Source organism: Cibotium barometz, chromosome 40, assembly GCF_041138505.1.
Source record: "Cibotium barometz isolate CiBa-2024 chromosome 40, ASM4113850v1, whole genome shotgun sequence".
Classification (NCBI taxonomy): Eukaryota; Viridiplantae; Streptophyta; class Polypodiopsida; order Cyatheales; family Cibotiaceae; genus Cibotium; species Cibotium barometz.
Window position 1 is genome coordinate 30,843,599 of NC_141085.1, and position 22,220 is coordinate 30,865,818.

The 22,220-nt window shown below is 46.3% G+C and overlaps 1 protein-coding gene across 1 annotated transcript in view; it reads right to left on the minus strand.

Moving 5' to 3' along the window:
* Positions 1-22,220, minus strand: part of LOC147615403 (MACPF domain-containing protein CAD1-like) — a 59,224-nt gene that overhangs the window by 3,220 nt on the left and 33,784 nt on the right. The window lies entirely within an intron of this gene.

Genomic DNA, 22,220 nt, shown 5'->3' on the forward strand with positions numbered 1-22,220 from the left:
TATAGAGATGCATCTTGCCTTAGCACTCCATCCACATCCCCACCCCCCTTTATATTGTTTGTATATGGGCTCCACCGATCCATGATGATTCACAGTTGTATCCAAACTCATGCACACTTTTTCTTTTCTTTCTTTTCCTTTTCTTTCTTTTTCTTTTCTTCCGATGACCGGAAGAACACAGTTGTATTATTTTTTGTCTCATAGGCCAACTTTGGCCTCTCGTAGACATTAATATATCTTTCTCTCTCTCTCTCTCTCTCTCTCTCTCTCTCTCTCTCTCTCCCCCCTGCTCACAACTAAATTCACTTGTCTGTGCATGTCTGTAGCTACTACTCCAAACCCTAGCCTCAACATTTGGTATCAGAGCAGGTTCTTCTCCCACCAGAGCGCACCCCCTATGGGCCATCGTCTTGACCGGATGCTACGTGCTAACGACCCGCTCTGCTCGCGCCCTCAGCTCAAGCACAGCCAGCAGCGCTAATGTCCAAGGAACCGCCGCCGCCCAGCTCAGCCCTCTAGGTGGCTGGGTGGGGGAGGTCTGGGTGGGGAGGGGTGGCCGATTATCACAGAACGTCTTGCCAACGGCCTATACGAGCAAGCACTGGTGTTATGGGACACCATGACTGACTGGGATTGATCTATGGAAGTGAGACTTAGCCTTGGCTAGGGGGAGGTCTGTGGACACAGACCGTGGTTGGGTGGTGAGCTTGCATGCACCCTTCTATGTTGTTTGCACTAATCCTTATATTTAGCCTGTATCTTAGCTGACCAAGTTGTCACAGTTGGTATCAGAGCTAACCTAATCACAGAGGTGGGAAAGCAAGGTTTGTGTGTTTTTCAATTCTATGCCCAAACTCGGGTATCTATGTTTTGATCTTGTAATTCACCCCGTTCTGTGTGAGCACGTATTGGGCACCGTCTCGTAAATAACGATCACTTAAACACTCGATGAAATGGAAACAACACAAAACATACACAAAGCTGAAAAATAAAATACGTTCAAAGACACTACACTAAGGCCAGAACCCGCGCTGACTCCACCCCTCCCCCCCCCTCCCCCCCAATACCACGTATATTATTGGAGTATTTTACTTGTATAGTGTTCCACAGGCTCTAATTGCCAGATTTGCCATAAACAAATGATCACTACAAATACCAGACAATGTTGTCAGTGATGATTCCGTCAATATAGAGTTTTCCTACCAACTCCCCACCTATCTCGAAACTGGTATTCCGAGTTCACACGCGTTACTAGTCTGCCCATACTAGCGCATGGATTGCATCCTCAAGGTGATGGGAATGCTGAAAACGAAGAGCTGGCAAAGGTGGTCACTTTTGGTGGGCTCAAAACCAAGCAGCAGCAAAGTCGCAACTGAATTTCTCTTGTGTAAACATCAATGGACTAGTCACAGGTGCCGCCCACCACAGGCACAATGGATGCTCGAAACAGCCCTAAATCAGCACGACCAACCCCCGGAAGGGTTTGATCAGCAGTATGGCAGATCAGGGGCAGCACACAGAGGCCAAACAGCAGCAAATCCAGCCGCCTGTTGATGATGTGGTGCCACTCAGGCTGCCCTGGTGAAGTAGCCGCAAAACTGAGGAGTGTAGCAAGGCGTCCTTCTGATGAGGATGACACATGCTCGGTATTTTCAAATGGTTTGAGTGCAGCCGTCTCTACTATGAGCAAAATTGATGGAGAGCTTGTGCGTAGGAAGATGGCGATTTTGCTTGCGAGAGGAGAGGAGTGAGTCGTGCATCAATTTTTTAGTTGTCCAGACTCCACACCAACTCTTGCCACATGGGTGGTCACCCCTCACTTATGGGATGCCCAGCCCACACATTGTGGCCACCAAGTTGGGCACCAAACACTTTATTAAGTTGTCCACTCAATTTTTAATGAGTGTGAACCTGCAAAGTTATAAACATTACAAAGCATTTTAATAAATTAATACAAGGGTTTTGAGTGCACTTACCACCAGTTCACATGCCACAAAACATGTCAAAATACAAAGCAATTGCATTGTTCATGGGTAGGGGTTCCAGGCCCGTGAACTGGACATTCATAGCACATAAACACCAAAAAACAATTCACACAAAAACAATTTCTAACATGCAAACATGTATGCATGTGCACTTTGTTATAAACAAATCTCTTGATCATGGAACAAGTACAACACTAGCATTGCGAGCACAAGTCTTAACACATCGGAAAGTGCAAAACTAGGATCTTGGGCACTCGGATCCACACACTGGCCACAAAACAGGCACAAGAAAGTGCAAAGGACCATTAAGGTGGCCAAATGGTGACATCCCCCGGCTTCTAAACAATTGTCCTCAACTAAAAAGCATCGAGGTACGTCCAAAGAAGTTGTGGATAGTCGGAGAAGTACTCTTCGTCAACCCATTTTGCATCAATAGGGAGGTAGTTTTTAAACTTCACATGGAATCACCTTGAAAGCTTACCACCAGCCAACATTCTGTCCTTGTGGAAGACAATCTGCTCTGGCTGAAGTATGTCTTCAAGCTTGTCAACCTCTAGCGGCTCTTCTGTGACAAGCTCCTTTGGATTTGACCCCACATACTAAACTCACATGAAAGGCATTGTGAATCTTCCAATGATTAGGTAAAGCTAACCTAAAAGCAACTTCATTGATCTACTTGCTCAGCTTGAAGGACCCACAATACTTGGTAGAGAGCTTAGGACACGCTCCCTCTTTACGTGGCCTCTTACTTGCTCAAATTTCACTAATACGCAATCACCCTCTTTGATGTCCATTTGCCTTCTATGCTTGTTGGCAACCTTTTTATGCTTATCTTGAGACCTAGCAATGGCTGTCCGCACCTGTGCAAAGACAATATCAAGATCTTGAACATATTCATCCGTAGCAAAGATCTCACCCTTGTGTGAAGGATGGGTGGCAAAATTACTTTGCCATAAACAATCTCAAGAAGGGGCCTTTCTCGTGGATGCATCCCCTGTGTTGTTGTAGGCAAACTCTACAAGCAATAGATACTTCTCCCACGTGGTCTTTTGGTCTGCAACATAGCACTTCAAAAGATCTAATACGGCTGAATTTGCAGTCTCACTTTGGCCATCCATTTGTGCGTGATAACCTCATGAAAAATCCAATTTAGTACCCCATGTTATCAAAGAGAACCCTCCAAAATAGGCTCGTAGTCCTAGGATCTCTATCCCCCACAGTGGACTCCAGCATACCATGATGCTTGGACACTTGTTCAAGAAACGCCTTCACCATATGCTCGGGTTTTATGGTCTTCGTGACAGGCAAGAAATGTCCACAATCATCCAAATAGCATCATTACCCTACTGAGTCCTTGACAAATCCATTATGAAGTCCATAGCTATGCTTTCCCATGGTTGCGAGGGGATAGGCAATGGCTAAAGCAATCCTGGAGCCTTTTGTTTCACCTTTTGACAGGTAGTACATTCATGTACACATGCTTCTATGTCCTTGTGCATGGCTGGCCAAAAGAAATAGCGCTCACTCATGCACGTAGTAGACAAAATACCTCAATGACTAGCATACAGACGAGCATGGCACTGATCCATAACCTTTTACCTCATGTTAGACACCACGCATAGGCAGTTATCCTTCATGAGATAGCCATCTTTGATCACATATGAAGCATGTGCATGACCAGCCATCAAATCAGCCCATAAACTTGCCAAATCAACATTGGAGTGATACAAATATCGCATGGCACATAGGTAGCAAACTGTTAGAATACGCAACGGAGATGATGACCAGATCTGGGAACACAAGAGCAAAACGCATGCAGAAAAAATATAGCACAAGAGAGAGAGAGGTAGAGGCGTGTAACTCTGCTCTATATACACAAGAAGATCCCGAAGTATGATACAAAACTCGCAAGGGGGCTGGGGGCCTATTTATATGGCCCCCCAACAGCAGTCGGCCTGCTGTAGGGCAGCCGACTGGCCCTGAAACTCCACGACCAGCATACATATCCAGTCGGCCAGCTTGTCAGCAGTCGGCTATCACATACATGGAGTCGTGGACTAGTTCTAGCAGTCGGCCAGCACATGGGCTGCCTCCCAAGCCACAAAAAAATGGAAAAAAATAGGGGAAAAATACGGAGAGTGGGGAAAAATGGGAAAACACCTCATAAGGGCAGGCACACCCACAACAAAGGCCCTGGTGTATAAATATAGACAGGAGATGACTTCTAACACCCCCTCTCAGCTCCTGGCTGTGAAACCAACCACAGGGAGCTGGGGTGCCGCCTGAGCAAATCCTAAGATAGCGACTTCGTGTGAAGAGGTCCACCGTACTGTCCTCCGTCGAACAAAACTCTAGCAAGATGTCATCAACAACGATCTGTTCACGAACAAAGTGCCTCTGGATGACCATGGGTTCCTCCAGTGGAAGCATCACAAACAGCCCAGTACTCTGCCTCTGTCATCGACAAGGCAAAAGATGACTGCCTCTTACTGCTACGTAAAACTGCTCCTGAGCCTGAAGTAGATCTCCTCGTGTCCGGATCTCCTCCCCAAACTGAGTCACTCCCACCGTGGAGTCAGACTCCATCCAACAATCCCCCTCCTGTGTACAAGAGTCCATGATCCTTCGCATGCCGCAGAAACCACAATAAACGCAATCCTGCCTCCCAAAGAGTCATCCGCAACCATGAGCTCAACTGCCTCATCAGGAAGCTCCCGTCCAATCTGGTGTCCATCAACCAGATCAATGAACCATTCTGCTTCTGAGTCAAAAATATATCACACTACTCACAAGGATCAACACCTGTTACGGTGCAAAAACAAGCCCTGGAAACCTGCTGAAGACCATGCAAGGCCCTCTGAAACCTGTCAACCACCCCCTTTGAATCCGGAACCACAAAACCTGGATTATGTACCTCCTTCTGCAAGTAATCAACTGCCACCTGCCTGGCTTTCCGAAAGGTCCCCGTGGAAAGAACATTCTCATCTACAGGAGGTTCTTTGTCCCGAATACTACGAGATATCAGAGCATAAGTTACCTGTTCAGTTTCCTCTGACTGACGAACACAAGAACTACCAACATCAGTACTGGAAAGTTCCTGCCAACTGCTGCCATCTACTGGCAAGCTATCCACCATCTGGTCCCGGAAAGCCTGCACCTGCAGCGTATCCACACTTAAGTGGCCATTACCACACTGCCACTCATCACAAACCCGAGGACCTGGGAGAGAGAGTGCTGAAAAGCTTATAAACTCCATTCTCCACTCCGCCTTCCCAAACCACTTGGCTTGTTGCTTTGTCCCGGAGAGCAACAAAATGCTCATCAAACTCCACCCGTACGCCAGTCTTGCAAACCTGATGCACTGACAACAGATGAAAACCAAGTGCCGGAACATACAACACCTGGGAGGAATGCTTCCCCCCTTTGCCATCAGGAACTATCTCCATCCTGCCCTCACTGTGAACTGGGATAGTGGATGTATCCCCAATAAGAATGTGACCAGAAAGCCTCCACAGATCTTGTAAACCCGAACGGGAAGGAGTCATGTGCCTGGAAGCACCACCATCTAGAATCCACTCCCGAGTATCCGTTGCGGAGAGTCCTCCAATCTCCTCCCTGCCTGAAGAAAATGAAACATCGGTGTCCACCACCTCCAGGTGCACAAAAGCCGGAGTCTTCATGATTGCTGCTAAGGAATCTTCATCCTTCTCGGTCTTCCGCTTGGGACACTGCCTCCAATAGTGGCCTTTCTCGCCACAATCATTACAGGTCCTCTCTGCCTTTAGTTTCTCGCGGTCAGTAACGGACTTCTTCTCAGAAGACTTCTCCGACAATGCCTTCCCTTTGCCCGTGTTACGGCCTTTCGACCGTTGGCCAATTAAGGCCTCCGAACCTCCACCGTGAGGAGGGTTCGTGAATCGTTCCTCCTGGACCAGGACCATGGGCACAAGCTCCTCCCACGTGATGGTGCTGAGCCTGCCACTAGTAATCAAAGATGAGTAAAATGCTGAGTACTGAGAGGGCAAGTGCGACAGCGACGTTATGGCCATGTCCTCTCACGATATCTCCTTCCCCGTGTGAACACACTTATGTGTGTTTGGCACCTTGCCCTGGGATTTTATGTACTTCTTGTACTTTGTACAACATTATTATGAGTGAGTACCTTTTTCAGCCACACGCCTCTCTCCCCCTTAGAGTTCACTGCACGCTTGAGCTGCTTCTTGTGTTCGTGTGCAGATTGGTTCCCAAGCCCAACATTGGTATCAGAGCCTATTGGTTAGGGTTAGGGTTAGGGTTTCCCCCTGCTGCCCTCTACTCCTGCAGCTTTGGCCTATCGCACAAGAGCCTTTCGAACACACAATCAACAACCGCGTCAGAAGTTTCACCTTCAGACTTTGAAGCCAGCCAGTGCCTATGTCATGGCCCTATGAAAATGGAACAACACAAGTGTGGGCATGGTGGTTGCTGAGTCAAAATATTAAATGATTCACATTTGGGGTGCCCGGACAGAGATAATGATGTGTGGACATCCCTAGGTGTGAAGGGGGGAACTAGAACATTAATATTTTAATGTTATATGTGTGGTTGCCCCTAGGCCTTAGTGGCCCCTAGGGAACTTTAATAATTATTAAAGTTGGGGCCCTAGGACAAGTTTGGGGAGGGGGCAAATCCACTTTTGGAGTGCATGCCTCTCTCTCTTCACTCTCTCTAGCTTTTGGGAGTCGTGCAAGAAAGAAGCGTGGAGAAGAAACGTGGAAACTAGTCGGCTGCTGCTGCAGAGAAGTTTTGACTGCTGATTTCTATGCAAAACAGGCCGTACAATCCAACCGTACAGCTCTGTACGGACAGGCTGCTACAGGTACAACTTCTGGTACAGGCTGCGCACAGGTACAGAGTTGTTGCTGCGGATACATCTACTGGTACAGGCTGCGCACACGTACAGAACTGCTGCTGCAGGTTCTGCTGTACGGACAGCTGTACGGACAGACTTGGAAGCAGGCGGTGCTGGACGGTACAAGTGCTGGCGGCGCTGGACAGACCTGGAGCAGGCGACGCTGGACTGAGCAGGTACAGTCGGGTACAGAGGCTATTTTCAGGCAACGTAGGCAGGTACAGTGCCACGTGGGCTGCTGGTACAACCTGTACGGACTGGTACAGTGCAGATTCTATGGTCTGTACAGTCAGGTACAGCACTGAAGTGGATGCAGAGAGGAAGGTACAGACAAGTACACCCACACGTGTGAAGCAAAGTCGTTGAAACAAGTGTGCAAGTACAGACTGGTACAATCACTTCCTCCGGTGCAGTTCCACGAGCTGATTTTGGTAAGCTCTGAATTTGTTCATCTATCTCTCTTTCCATTGGCTTATGTCTGTTGCAGATTTGTGCTATCTGGCCCCTTGTGAGAGGAGGGGTATGGCAGATTGAAAAGGGTGGAAACAGAGATTGGGACAGTGAATGTATGTTTGAGCTGAGTTGTTGAATCATGTGCATGAGATATGCCAGATGTATGCTCAAGACTGTCCTACTGAATGGTCTTGGCTGATCAGAGGGAAGCACAGAGTGGTGCATTGAGACACAAATTTGTGTGTGTGAATCCTCTGTGCTAAGAGGTATTGTGGGCTGTCAGATTGGACATACAGGTGTATTCTCTTGGCTGGTTTTGGTGTACTCAACCTTACATATTTTTGAAATTGAATAAAGAAATACCGCAAGGGGCGCCAAGCTTCGGGGCCAACAGGTGTCGTTTTATTTTCAGATTTGGGGCACTCTAGCTTCAATCATTTTTGTTTTCATATCTAGACTACAAGTGGAAGGGTGACTGCTAGTCCACCCCACTTTGGTTTATACCAGAGGCCGGTTTCAAGGTTCCGTTGCCGGGACCAATCATCAACTTTCTTAAGGGGGTGAGCTCGTGGTTGCCTCGAGGAAAGCCATTGCTGAAAAATTCAGCAACATGTCTGATACAGAAGATGAGTACTTTTATCATGAATTTTAAGAGCAAGAGACCTCTCCTGAGAGAAATGCATCTGAGGATATTTTTGCAAGAGAACACACTGCAGATGATGAGCATTATGAGGATGTAACACAGCCAGAAGATGTACTTGGTAAAGAGGACGATGATGCTCGGTTTAAAGATCATTTGGCTAGTGTTATGGATGTATTTATGCACCTCACACAAAGTGAGAAGTTTGCTGAATTTATGAGATCCCGCACAGAGCCCAAAAAGAAGAAGAAGAAGGTGCGTTCTAAGAACCTTCCTCAGGGTCATAGTGGTGCCATCCCACAGGATCCATCTTTTGGCCAGTTTCCGAACATGCAGCATGCTTATGGTGCTAACTCTCAGAGTTCCTTCTTTGGACAGCCATCTATTCCTCAGCAGACTATGCATTCACGTTATTTTGGTGGTGGCTCGGTGTTCCAATCTATGACTGGGGGTTATCCTCAGGGAGGCATGGGTATGCCAGGGCCTTTTGGAGCTAATTTTCAGCCTGGTATGCAGGTGAATATGTATGGTGGTATGCAGTCTGGTATGCAAGGAAATATGTTTGGGAGCATGCAACCTGGAATGCAAGCAAATATGTATAGTGGCATGCAGCCAGGTATACATAATGGAATGTTTGGAAACATGGCTGGAATGTATGGTATGCCAGGTGTGGGAATGGGTAATGTTGACCCAATGATGGGCATGAATGTTGGGGGCAGCAATCTTGCGAAGCCACTTCCATATGATAATCTAACACCTATGGGAAAGGCGAAGGATTACAAGGAAGGGGGAGCTGCAGTGAAGTTTGATACATTCAGTGGAGCCAAAGATAAACTGAAAGCACTAACCTTTTTACAACAGTTTGATGCTGCTTTTTCTGGTGGGAATTACACAGAGTCCTCTACGGTGAGGAAAGCTGCCACTTTTCTCAAGGGCAATGCTTTGCAGTGGTGGTCTACTCTTCTTTTGCAAGGCATAGCACCCACTACTTGGGTACAATTCAAACAGGTCTTCTCTTCCGTATGGCTCACATCTACATTTGAGGTGGATGTTACGACTGCATGGCACAAGTTGGATGCTTCAAAATGTGAAAATTTGGAAGATTATAACGAGAAGTTTTGGGAAGCTTTACTCCCAGTGATTTCTTACCGTGCAGTGCCTTTGTCTGAGCAGGTAGAGAAGTATTGTTGTGGGCTGCCCAAGGAGGTGCGAGATTATTGTATCAAGACTCGAGTAACGAACATGTCACAGATGATAGAGAATGCTATGACAGCTAATGCGTTACTCACTAGAGGATCATCTGGGTTTAAAGGAAGTAAGAACTCGAGCAAGAAAGCTGAAAAATCTGGGCATGCTTCACGTGATGCTAAAGGGTCTTCAGAGACGAAGTATAAGAAGTTGCCAATGCCCAAGAGAACTTCTGAGGAAAGACAGGCTTTGAGAGATGCTCGGAAATGTTTTTACTGTACTGAAGAGGGGCATATGTCATTTAATTGTCCCAAAAGAAAGTCCCAAAAGGACTCTGACAATAAAGGAGAGCCCAAGTCAAAGAAACCAAAACCTTTTGCGGGGTTAGTTCCTGATCTTGTGGGGGAACAGCCAGGTGGTGAGGAGACAGAGTTGTGCAGGGCATGGGGCAAAGTGAGAGATCAGAATGCTTTGATATTCTTTGACACAGGTGCTAGAGCCAACTTCATTTCACCAGATTTGGCTGGCCGATTGGGGATTCGTGCAGAGGAGATGGGGCCGTTATATAAGGCTAACATGGCTTGTCCAGGGTATGCAGAACCCGTCACTCCTATTATTGGGAAGCTCAGGCTTCATTTGCAGGGTTATGTGGACAGCGAAGAGTTTTTCATCATGCCTCTGGATGGCTGTGATGTTTTGTTGGGTATGCCATGGTGCCACAGAGTACATGCGGTGGTGGATACATACAATAGGAAAATCACTCTGACTCATAAGAGGGAAAGAACATGTATTGGATGTAAAACTCAAAGGAGAATCTGTTCCTATTGTATCTGCTTCGGCAATTTCATCAATAATGAAAAAGCATCTTTCCGCGTACTTGATTTATGTAAAGGATGCACAAGATGATGAGTCTAAGTCTAATTTGTCTATGCTAGATAAGGACAGGACTGATTTCTTATGTGGGTTCCAAGATTGTTTTTCCGAGTCATTGCCAGGAGAACTTCCTCCTGAGAGGCCAGAAGATCATGCCATTGATCTAATTCCTGGTAGTACTCCACCAAATAGACCACCGTACCGTGTTAGTGTAGCCCAACAGGAAGAGATTATGAGTCAGGTGCAGGAGCTTTTGAATAAAGGGTTGATACAGCCTAGCTCATCACCCTTTTGCTCACCTGTACTCTTAGTGCAAAAGAAGGATGGTTCTTGGCGCATGTGTATTGACTACAGGGCACTGAACAAGAATACCATCAAGAATCGATTCCCCATACCGAGGATCGATGACATTTTGGACCGCTTACAGGGCTCCACAGTCTTTAGTCGCATTGACTTGAAAAGCGGGTATCATCAGATACGAATTAGACCCGAGGATGTGCATAAGACAGCATTTCGAACCACGTTTGGGTTGTATGAGTTCTTGGTTATGCCCTTTGGTTTGACAAATGCACCTGCCACATTTAACAGAATGATGGACAGGATTTTCAGGCCTCATAGAGCGTTTGTGGGCACATTCTTTGATGATATGATTGTGCATTCACAAACTGAGGAAGAGCATAGAAGGCATTTGGCCATTGTGTTTGCAGAACTCAGAAACCATAGGTTGGTTGTTAATGGCAAGAAGAGTGAATTCTTTTTGCCAGAGATACATTTCTTGGGGCATATTGTGTCTGAGCATGGAGTCCGTATGGATCCAGCAAAGGTGGAAGCAATTCTTGATTGGCCAGATTTGAGGACCGTGCATGATGTACGCAGCTTTCTAGGATTGTGTTCCTATTACAGGCGGTGCATACAGTACTTTGCTGAAATTGCTTCGCCTCTTCATGCCTTAACAAAGAAGGCAACTCCGTTTAGATGGGCTAATCGGGAAATTACAGCATTCAAAAAGCTCAAAGAAAAGCTTACTTCGGATCCAGTATTGGTGTTACCGGACCTCCGAAAGGCTTTTGTTGTCCAGTGTGATGCATGTGGAAGTAGCATTGGTGCAGTTCTCATGCAAGAGGGACATGTGATCGCTTATGAGAGTAGAATATTGCAAGATGCCGAGAAGCATTTACAGGTTTATGAGAAAGAGATGTTGGTTATAATTCAAGCTCTTTCTACATGGAAACACTACTTGCTTGGGACTGATTTCACTGTGCAGACAGATCATCAAACCTTGCGTTATTTCCTCACGCAGACTAAGCTTTCAGAGAAGCATATGCGTTGGGCAAACTTTTTGTCTATGTTTCACTTCCAGATTGTGCATGTGGAAGGCAAAAAGAATGTAGTGGCAGATGCTTTGTCACGCAAGCCACAGGTCTCTGCAGTTTCACTTGCTTATCATCATGAGCTTGATGAAATGAAAGAGCAGTATGCCCATGATGAGGACTTTGAAAAGTTGTATGATGAGATGTCTGAGGGTCACCGGCATGAGCACTATACTCTCAGAGATGGGTTTTTATTGATGCATGGCAGACTGTGTGTTACCAGGCCATTGCGACTCAAGGTTATGATTGAAAGTCAAGCTCCACCGTATGCAGGTAATAGAGGTATTGACACCCCGGTAAAAGCAGTGGAGACTTTCTTTTATTGGCCAACCTTGAGAAGAGATGTTGATGCCTTTGTGAGACAATGCATCGTATGTCAGAAGGTAAAGTTTGATCGTCAGAAGACACCAGGGTTATTACAGCCTTTACCTATTCCAGATAGACCTTGGGAGAGCATTGCCATGGATTTTATATTTGATCTTCCACGGACACAAACGGGTAATGATGGCATTTGGACTATCATATGCAGATTCAGCAAGCAGGCTCATTTCATTCCCCTGCGTAAGACGATCAAAGTGGATCATATGGTGAAGTTGTTCATGGCGAACATCTTCAAGTATCATGGCTTGCCTACGTCTATCATTAGTGACCGTGATCCACGGATGACGAGTTTGTTCTGGAGAGGGTTGTTTGACAACATGGGTACAACTCTCAAGTTTTCATCGTCATTTCATCCACAAACAGATGGTCAGTCAGAAAAGGCTAAACTCTACAGTGTTGGATCTTCTTAAGTGTTATGTGTCAGAGCACAAGCAACAATGGGAAAAGTATCTTCCTTTGGTGGAGTTTGCATATAACAACACTGTACATACCTCGACAAGCAAGGCGCCTTTTGAGATTGTGGAACGAGGGAAGAAGGTACCACCCATTTTGCATACAAAGGATAAGATCTTTGAGGCTGATCAGTATGTGGAGAGTATGGATGAGGCTTATCAGAGAGTTAAGTTGGCACTCCAAAAAACTCAGCAGAAGCAAAAGAAAGCCGCAGACCGTCACAGACGTGCTTTAGAGTTTGCATTGGGTGATTGGGTTCTTTTGCGCTTTGAAAAGGCTAGACTCAAGAAGATGAAGGGTAAAGAGCGCTTATTCCCTAAGTTGAGCATGCGTTATTATGAGCCTTTTCAGGTATTGGAAAAGATTGGTGAGGTAGCCTATCGTTTGAAGCTACCAGATCACTGGAGGATTCACAATGCTTTTCACGTGAGTCTCCTTAGACCTTTCCGTGGGGATGTGCTTGAGGATGTATCAGATGAGGCTCAGCCGGAAGTTGAGGAACTTGATGAGGTTCTGATTCCAGAACAGGTACTGGCACATAAGGAAAGAAAGGTACGAGGTAACGTTTCCCGTTGCTATCTTGTGAAGTTCAAGAACTATTCACCGATGGATGCGAAGTGGATAGAGGAAGGTGACTTAACAGATTCACCTCAGGTTTTGCAGCTTTATCTCGATGCCTTTGAGTTAGAGCCGACTCTTATTGTGGCTCATTCAGGTTCAGCAGAGCATGGGTCTGGAGCATTACCTGATGCTCAAGAGGGGGGTAGCACCTCCACTCCCTTGATACAGACAGGCTCAGATGACATCTAGAGGTCGCTTGGTGCAGTTTTTATCTCACCCGAAGGTACTGATGGCTGACAGTACATCTGTTTATGGGACTTCTATGATATATGTGTACTAGTCACATGGGATATTGTGGTTGTGTATGGTTCACAGTGGTATACAACTTGGACTACTACGCCATTGGTTTGCAGTGAATGTTGATACATGTGCATGGCTTAGAGAGATTGGGACACTGATCTTGCCATATTGCATATTTCACTTTGGATATTTTGTTGTATCACCAGAATGCAATCGAGGATGCTTGCCATTTTTCAAGAGGGGGGTATGTCATGGCCCTGTGAAAATGGAACAGCACAAGTGTGGGCATGGTGGTTGCTGAGTCAAAATATTAAATGATTCACATTTGGGGTGCCCGGACAGAGATAATGATGTGTGGACATCCCTAGGTGTGAAGGGGGAAACTAGAACATTAATATTTTAATGTTATATGTGCGGTTGCCCCTAGGCCTTAGTGGCCCCTAGGGAACTTTAATAATTATTAAAGTTGGGGCCCTAGGACAAGTTTGGGAAGGGGACAACTCCACTTTTGGAGTGCATGCCTCTCTCTCTTCACTCTCTCTCTAGCTTTTGGGAGTCGTGCAAGAAAGAAGCGTGGAGAAGAAACGTGGGAACTAGTCGGCTGCTGTCTGCAGAGAAGTTTTAACTGCTGATTTCTATGCAAAACAGGCCGTATAATCCAATCGTACAGCTCTGTACGGACAGGCTACTGCTGCAGGTACACCTTCTGGTACAAGCTGCGCACAGGTACAGAGTTGTTGCTGCAGGTACATCTGTTGGTACAAGCTACGCACAGGTACAAAACTGCTGCTGCAGGTTCTGCTCTACGGACAGCTGTACGGACAGACCTGGAGCAGGCGGCGCTGGACTGAGCAAGTACAGTCGGGTACAGAGGCTATTTTCAGGCAGCGTAGGCAGGTACAATGCCACGTGGGCTACTGGTACAACCTGTACGGACTGGTACAGTGCAGATTCTATGGTCTGTACAGCCAGGTACAGCACTGAAGTGGATGCAGAGAGGAAGGTACAGACAGGTACACCCACACGTGTGAAGCAAAGTCGTTGAAACAAGTGTGCAAGTACAGACTGGTACAATCACTTCCTCCGATGCAGTTCCACGAGCTGATTTTGGTAAGCTCTGAATTTGTTCATCTATCTCTCTTTCCATTGGCTTATGTCTGTTGCAAATTTGTGCTATCTAGCCCCTTGTGAGAGGAGGGGTATGGCAAATTGAAAAGGGTGGAAACACAGATTGGGACAGTGAATGTATGTTTGAGCTGAGTTGTTGAATCATGTGCATGAGATATGCCAGATGTATGCTCGAGACTGTCCTACTGAATGGTCTTGGCTGATCAGAGGGAAGCACAGAGTGTTGCTTTGAGACACAAATCTGTGTGTGTGAATCCTCTGTGCTGAGAGGTATTGTGGGCTGTCAGATTGGACATACAGGTGTATTCTCTTGGCTGGTTTTGGTGTACTCAGCCTTACATATTTTTGAAATTGAATAAAGAAATACCGCAAGGGGCGCCAAGCTTTGGGGCCAACAGGTGTCGTTTTATTTTCAGATTTGGGGCACTCTAGCTCCAATCATTTTTGTTTTCATATCTAGACTACAAGTGGAAGGGTGACTGCTAGTCCACCGCACTTTGGTTTATACCAGAGGCCGGTTTCAGCCTACCATCTCAGAGCTCTTCAATGCCAACCAACAAGCCAACGACCTCCACCTTGTTGTGCGCTACTGTACCTTCCCACTGCTGCTGCTGTGCGCCACCTTGTGTCCACGCTAGCGCTCTGCCATCCGCTACCTTGTCCACACCTTCTGCCCGACTGATGTGTGCCCGACCTGTTGAAGTTGTCGATTGAAGCTGCTCGAAAATTGTGCCGATTGCAACTCAATATTCGGAAACTGTGCCGACTGCTACCCACGATTTGATATTTCTGCAATTTTTTCAAAAACTCAGAAACTGCTAAAAATTAGAAAATCGACTGCATTAATTTTGGGGTTTTTCACCATTGAGCCTGAAATTGCAACATTGGCACACATTGGCATTGATTTCATCAGATTTGGTGCGTAATTGCACTAGAAATTTGGGAATTTTGCAAACATTGATACTATTTACAAGTCTATTATAGACATTTGCAAGCATTTTGGGTGTTACATCATTGGTACACCAATTTTTGGGTGTTACAGCATTGGTACAAGTGACAAAAACACATTTGGGGCATTTCCCCCCTCTTGAGCATCAGGCAATGCTCCAAACCCCAGCTTTGGTGAACCTGAATGAGCCGTATCAAGAGTCGGCTCCAACTCAAAGGCATCAAGATAAAGCTGCAATACCTGAGGTGAATCTGCTAAGTCACCCTCCTCCATCCACTTCGCATCCATCAGTGAACAATTCTTGAACTTCCCAGGATAGCAACGGGAAACTTTACCTTGTACCTTTCTTTCCTTATGTGCCAGTATCTGCTCCTCATCAAGTTCCTCCACTTCCATCTAAGCCTCATCTGATACATCCTCAAGCACCCAAAACCTGCTTGCACTCCACCCAAGTGGTAAGCACAAATCCCCAATGAGGCATAGTAGATCACCACTGCTAAACATAGAAAGAAGCTGCCTTCCGAACCCATGAAGCCTCCGTGAAGATACCACCGGTGACAAAGTGTCGAAAGCCATAGCCTTCAACCCATCTTTTGCACCATAACACTTCAACTGCTTCTTGTTCCTCGCCAACTACTTCTTGTTCTTGGTGTCTTTTCTCCTGAGCTTCATCTTCAGCTTTTTCTCTTCACCTTATACAGGCAAAGACACACAGTCCTGTACTGCCTCCTACACTTCCTTTTCACTTTCCACATGTTGAAGCTTTTCATGTAACTCTCATGAGACAACCATGAGCTCACCCCCTTAGGAAAGTTGGCGATTGTCCCGACCAGAGTAACCACAGGCTCACCTACTTGAGAAAGTCGACGATGTCCCGACAACGGAACCTTGTAAACCGGCCTCGGTCTTCAGACAGAACCAACGGGCGGTGCAAAAACAAACTTGCATACAAAACACTTCAACACCTTTGAGGACCAAGAAAAGGAAAACAAACAGGGGGAGCTAGAGTACTCCTGCAAACTATACACGGACACCGATTGGCCCCAAAACGTAGTGGCGCCCCCTTGCGGTATTTCTTTAATTGATTATAAGAGAGCATTGATTACAATAAGGCTGGAAACTCAGCCGTCAGAGTAGAACTCCTGAAGCCTGCAAAGACCCTACATCATGGCTTCATATCCACTCGGCATCCACAAACAAGTCCAGCCATCGTTCACATCAAAAGACTCCCATACATTGAGTCTGCATACAGAAGCTTTCTCCCATGATCAGGGCTGCCACAACCATCCATAGCCTCTCACCCTATGAACAGCATCACACCCTGACACATCCAGTGCTTCTGCATCACAACATAGACTCCCAAACTGTCTCCCAAAAGAGATCTCGCATCACAGCACAGCATACTATACAGTAGACACACCTGTACACTTCCTCTCTAACTTCCAAGGATACTATCCATCTCAATCATGGATTCCCTGTCCCCTGTCCAATCAATAGCAAGGCTGTACCAAACATGTGTCCACTCCTATGACCGCTGCCTACATGTGAACTATCTCTTGGAGAAACCCAAAAACATGTTTCCTCATGAAACAAAGACCTGTTCTAGCAAACATCGGGTGACCCATTTTCCCATTAAACATCTGGTCTGGCCTAGCATGAAACCCATGTCCTGTTTCCACGTGAAAACATTCTCGGCACATACTCAAACCAAACGCCAACACAACACACAAACAAAAGAGAGAACTCTTACTGAATATGTCCAGCTGTATTTCTAATCCACAACTACGTTACATAGGTATGCCCAAAACTGCAAGTCCCTCTGTTCCTGTCATGGCCCTGTGAAAATGGAACAGCACAAGTGTGGGCATGGTGGTTGCAGAGTCAGAATATTTTATGATTCACATGGGGGGTGCCCGGACAGAGTTTAAGATGTGTGGACATCCCTAGGTGTGAAGGGGCGAACTAGAACATTAAACTTTTATTGTTTATAAAAGTTGCCCCTAGGCCTTAGTGGCCCTAGGGAACTTTTAAAGTTTGGGGCCCTAGGGATTATTTTGGGGAGGAGGGCCACTCCACTTTTGGAGTGTTTCTCTCTCCTCTCTCTCTCTCTCTTCCCTTTTGGGAGTCGTGGAGCAAAAGTGGGTTCTCTAGCGTGGAAAAGCTGGGAAGGAGGCGGCGGCTGCTGAATATACTGGTTGTTGCTGTTTTCTGTGAGCTGTGTGCTGTAACAGGCCGTACAGCAGCCGTACAGTGCTGTACGACTGCAGGTACTGCTGTGGACAGAGAGGCGCAGAGCTGTGGGACAGAGACAGGCGGCTGCGACTGCTGAATCCAGGCTGTACAGTGCTGTACGACTGCAAGTAAAGCTCTGTACTTTCTGCAGGTACACTGTACGGCCAGTTTTGGAGCAAGTACAGGTGCTGGGCAATATTGTTGCAGACGGCGCAGGCGACCAGCAGCAAATCAGCAGGCGACTACTTCTGGTTTTCTGCAGAAACAGCCCGTACCGTCAAGTACAAGCAAGTACAGTCAAGTACAAGCAAGTGCAGTGCTGTTTTTCAGATCTGTACATTCAAAGTCAGCATAGAGGTGAACATAAGGAGGAGGGTCCAGACAAGTACATGCATATATGTGAAGCAGGGTTGTGGATACAAGTGCCTGCAAGTACAGATACCGTTGCTTCCTCCAGTGCTGTTTCACGAGCTGAATTTGGTAAGCTCCGTTTCTGTTCATCTATCTCTCTTTCTACTGCTTGATGTCTGTTGCAGATATGAGTTATCTGGCCCCTTGTGAGAGGAGGGGTATGGCAGATTGACAAGGGTTGAGACAGAGTTTGGACAGCATATGTATGTATGAGCTGAGATGTTGTATCATGCACTTGAGTTATGCCAGATGTATGCTCATTCATGGCTGCCCTGCTTAGTGGTCTTGGCTGATCAGAGGGAGACACAGTGTGTAATTGTGGAACACAGATCTGTGTGCATAGATCCTCTGTGCTAAGAGATATTGTGGGCCGTCAGATTGGACATACAGGTGTAAACTCTTGGCTGATTTTTGTTGTACTCAGCCATTCATATTATTATAATTGAATAAAGAAATACCGCAAGGGGCGCCAAGCTTTGGGGCCAACAGGTGTCGCTTTGTTTTCAGATTTGGGCACTCTAGCTCCAATCTGTTTTGTTTTCACATCTAGACTACAAGTGGACGGGTGACTGCTAGTCTACCGCACTCTGGTTTCTATCAGAGGCCGGTTTCAAGGTTCCGTCCCCGGGACCAATCATCAACTTTATGAAGGGGGTGAGCTCGTGGTTGCCTCGAAGAAAGCCATCGCTGAAAAATTCAGCAACCATGTCTGATACAGAGGATGAGTACTTCTATCATGAAGAAGAAGAGCAAGAGACTTCTCCTGAGAGAGATGTATCTGAGGATATTTTTGCAGGAGAACAAGCTGCAGATGTTGAGCCTTATGAGGATGTAACACAGCCAGAAGATGTGCATGGTAAAGAGGATGATGATGCTCGGTTCAAAGATCGCTTGGCTAGTGTTATGGATACTTTTATGCAGCTCACACAGAGTGAGAGATTTGCTGAATTTATGAGATCCCGCACAGAACCCTGCACAGAGCCCGAGAAAAAGAAGAAGAAGGTTCGTTCAAAGAATCTTCCTCAGGGTCATAGTGGTGCCATCCCACAGGAACCATCTTTTGGCCAATTTCCGAATATGCAGCATGCTTATGGTGCTAACTCTCAGAGTTCCTTCTATGGACAGCCACCTATTCTGTTGGGGTAAAGGCATAATGCCCACCCTTATAGTGTGTACAAGCCCAGAAGTTATAGTACATAGTACACTTAGTACTTTTAATGTACTAAGTGCACTATGTGTACTAGTGCAATATACATGTGTGATAGGGGAGTCACACACTCACATGATGAGTTGACTTATCCCCACAACTCTCTCTCTCTCTCTCTTCCTTGCTTCTCTGTGTATGTCTCCCACATAACTCCTAACCCTAATTCTTCCTTCTCCCATCAACTCGTATCAGAGCTGTGGTCACCAGGTTCTCCTCCCTCTTCTGCTCTGCTGGTCGCCTGCTCTTGGGCCCTGCTGATTCCTGGTCGCCCTGCTCCTTGCAGCACAAAAGGGGCTGGCCAACCAGCTGCCCCAGCCAGCCCACGTGGCTGCCCAGGCTGCCCAACCACAACTGGCGCTAGGCGAAACTGAAACGAGCAGCGATGAGCATCAGGAAGAGCAACTGCATCAACTGGTCGTAAGCGTGGAAGGTCGCAGGCTGGGCGTGAACGAAGGCAGCAAAGCGTACGAAGATTCGTAGCGTAAGGCGCTAGGCGAATACGTCAGTCGGGCGTTAAGCGAAGGCGAAGCTGGAGGCGAGCTTGTAAGCGTGTGTGTAAAAGCATCAGGCGGGTGTGTATACGCAGGCGGAGAAGGCTGCGTACCACAACCGGCGCCACACACAACAGCCGCAGAACTGCAGAACCCTTCCAGGGGGCCCTTTCGCTCGCTGGGGAACTGACGGCTGACGCCTTCGAATCCATCTCACAGACAGCCACTAGCAATCGGGCTATGGCAGGATTAGCGAAGGGAAGCTCAGGCTGTCTACAGTGAGAGCACCGGATGTTTCAGAAAGACGAAGGCAGCCGATGCTGAATGGACCCTTGTGATGCCGTCCTCGTCTACAGATCACAGAAGAGAGCAATAGGCAGCAATAGCTTTCTGCAGCAGCATCAGCATCAGCATCAACCCCTCTTTTCCTGCAACAGCCTGCAAATTGAAGGAAAATCAAAAATTACAAGGTATTTTTCTCAATTTTTTTTTTGGGATTTGCAATTGAGCAAGTACAATCAACAATTGAGCAGGTACAGGTGCCCAATTGCTCAATTTTTGAGCAAAATTGGCAAAATTGGGTGACATTGGTCACAATCAGGATCAATTTGCAGGAAATTGGTCAAATCAGGATCAATTTGCAGGAAATTGGATGTCGAAATTTGGGGCTTTTGATGTAATTGTGCAATTAAGCACTCATACATGCTGTATGATGTGAAAAATCGCACATTTGGGCAAAATTGCAACAAATTGCAGCAAATTGCATTGCAAATCAAGGGGCTTTTGTGCCGATTTGGTCGATTTGCATGCAGGCAATCGCATTTGATGCTGTGGATAATGTGTTGATGCTTTACAAGCACTCAATGTGCCTGTAAATCAAGGGGCTTTCATGTATTTGATGTATATGTGGCCAGGGGGAAGCATCGTGAACACTCTGGATGCCTTCATGTGCGTCAATGTACCATGCATGATCAGAAATTGATCTCAAATCAAGGGGCTTTTCAAGTTTGTATGCTTGTTGAGCTTGGCAAAGCAGCAGGCAAGACATTTATGCCTTGAATCCTCAGAAATCAGCTTGCAGTCAAGGGGCTTTTGCCCAATTTCTGTTCGGGACTGTTGTATGCAGTGTACAGGACTGTAAAAGTCTGATTTTCACTCATTTGGATAGCCAGGAGAGCATTTATTGCTACTGTACCTGCTGGTACAGATTTGGCACAGCTTTGTGCATGTTTTGGCATGGCTGTACACTGTTTTGAGTGACCAAAAGGTTCAATTTCAGCTGCTGTACTTGCCGGGACAGGTTTGGTACATCATTGGTGAGCACTTGGTACTGCTTTACAGTACTTTGGAAGGGCAAAAGAGCACATTTAAGGTGCTGTCCAAAATCTGCAGCAGCCAGATTTTGGTGTTTTCATCACATAAAGTGGGAGAAAAGTTGCATTCTTGCTTCCGCAGTGGGAGATAAACTTTGGGAGAAAAACTGTGAGCACTTTGTGTGCTTTTGGTGCAGTGTTTGCACATTTGCAGGGAGTCAGGCATTAAAGGTTGCATATTGCTATGGCAACCACAGGTGAGAGCTCTTCATTGCTTCACATCAAGAAGCTTGAAGGCTCACATAATTATGATATTTGGCAAACCCAGTGCTACAATGTGTTGCTCCAGAAAAAGCAGCACAAGCCTATCAAAGAAAGGGGTGTAATGCCCGCTTCTCTTACTGCTGAAGAGTGGGAAGATATGGATGAGCTGGCAAGATCTACTATCATGTTGTCTGTGTCAGACTCATTACTTTTCAGCATTCGTGAAGAGAAGACAGCTTGGGGAATGTGGCAAAGATTGCAGGACTTGTATGCCCAACAAAGTGCCTCAAGCAAAGTGTATTGGTTGAAGAAACTCATAGGTCTTCAGATGAAGGAAGGGGCATCTATGACAGCCCATCTCAATGAGTTTAATGGTATTGTCAGCCAAGTTATCAATCAAAAGTTGGCAATGGACGATGAGTTCAAAGCCACTTTTCTGTTATGCACTTTGCCAGAGAGTTGGGACACATTCAGGACAGCCACTAGCAATTCGCATGCTATGCTGTCATATGCAGATGTTGAGGGTGCTCTTCTTCAAGAAGAGATGAACAGGAAAAACAACTCTGTTGGAAAGTCCAATGCAATGAATGCACGTGGGAGATCCCAGCAAAGGGGGAAAAGCCAAGAAAGGGGAAGGAGCAAGTCACGCTCCAAAAAGGATTTGGAATGCCATTATTGTGGCAAGAAGGGACACATTAAAAAGCAATGCTACAAATGGAAAAATGATCAAAAAGAAAAGGGAAAAGGCAAAGACAAAGAGAAGGATGAAGCCAAAGATGTAAAGCCAAAGGGCAAAAGTGGAGTCAAGATTGAAGAAATCAATGTGTCACATGCAGGTGGCAGTGAGGATGAGGTCCTCTTTACGTCTTCACTTGATGCCCATTCACTTCTTACAGGTGGTCATGGTATGCACTCATGGATCATTGATTCAGGTGCCTCCTTTCATGTCACAGGTTGCAGAGACTTGTTTGTCAGGTATACTGCTGGCAATGAAGGAGTGGTTTATTTGGGTGATAACCATGCATGCAAAATTCTTGGCAGAGGTGATGTGAGGCTTGTATTTTCAGATGGCTCACAGCTTATGCTCCATGATGTCAGGCATGTGCCTGAGATCAAGAAGAATCTGCTTT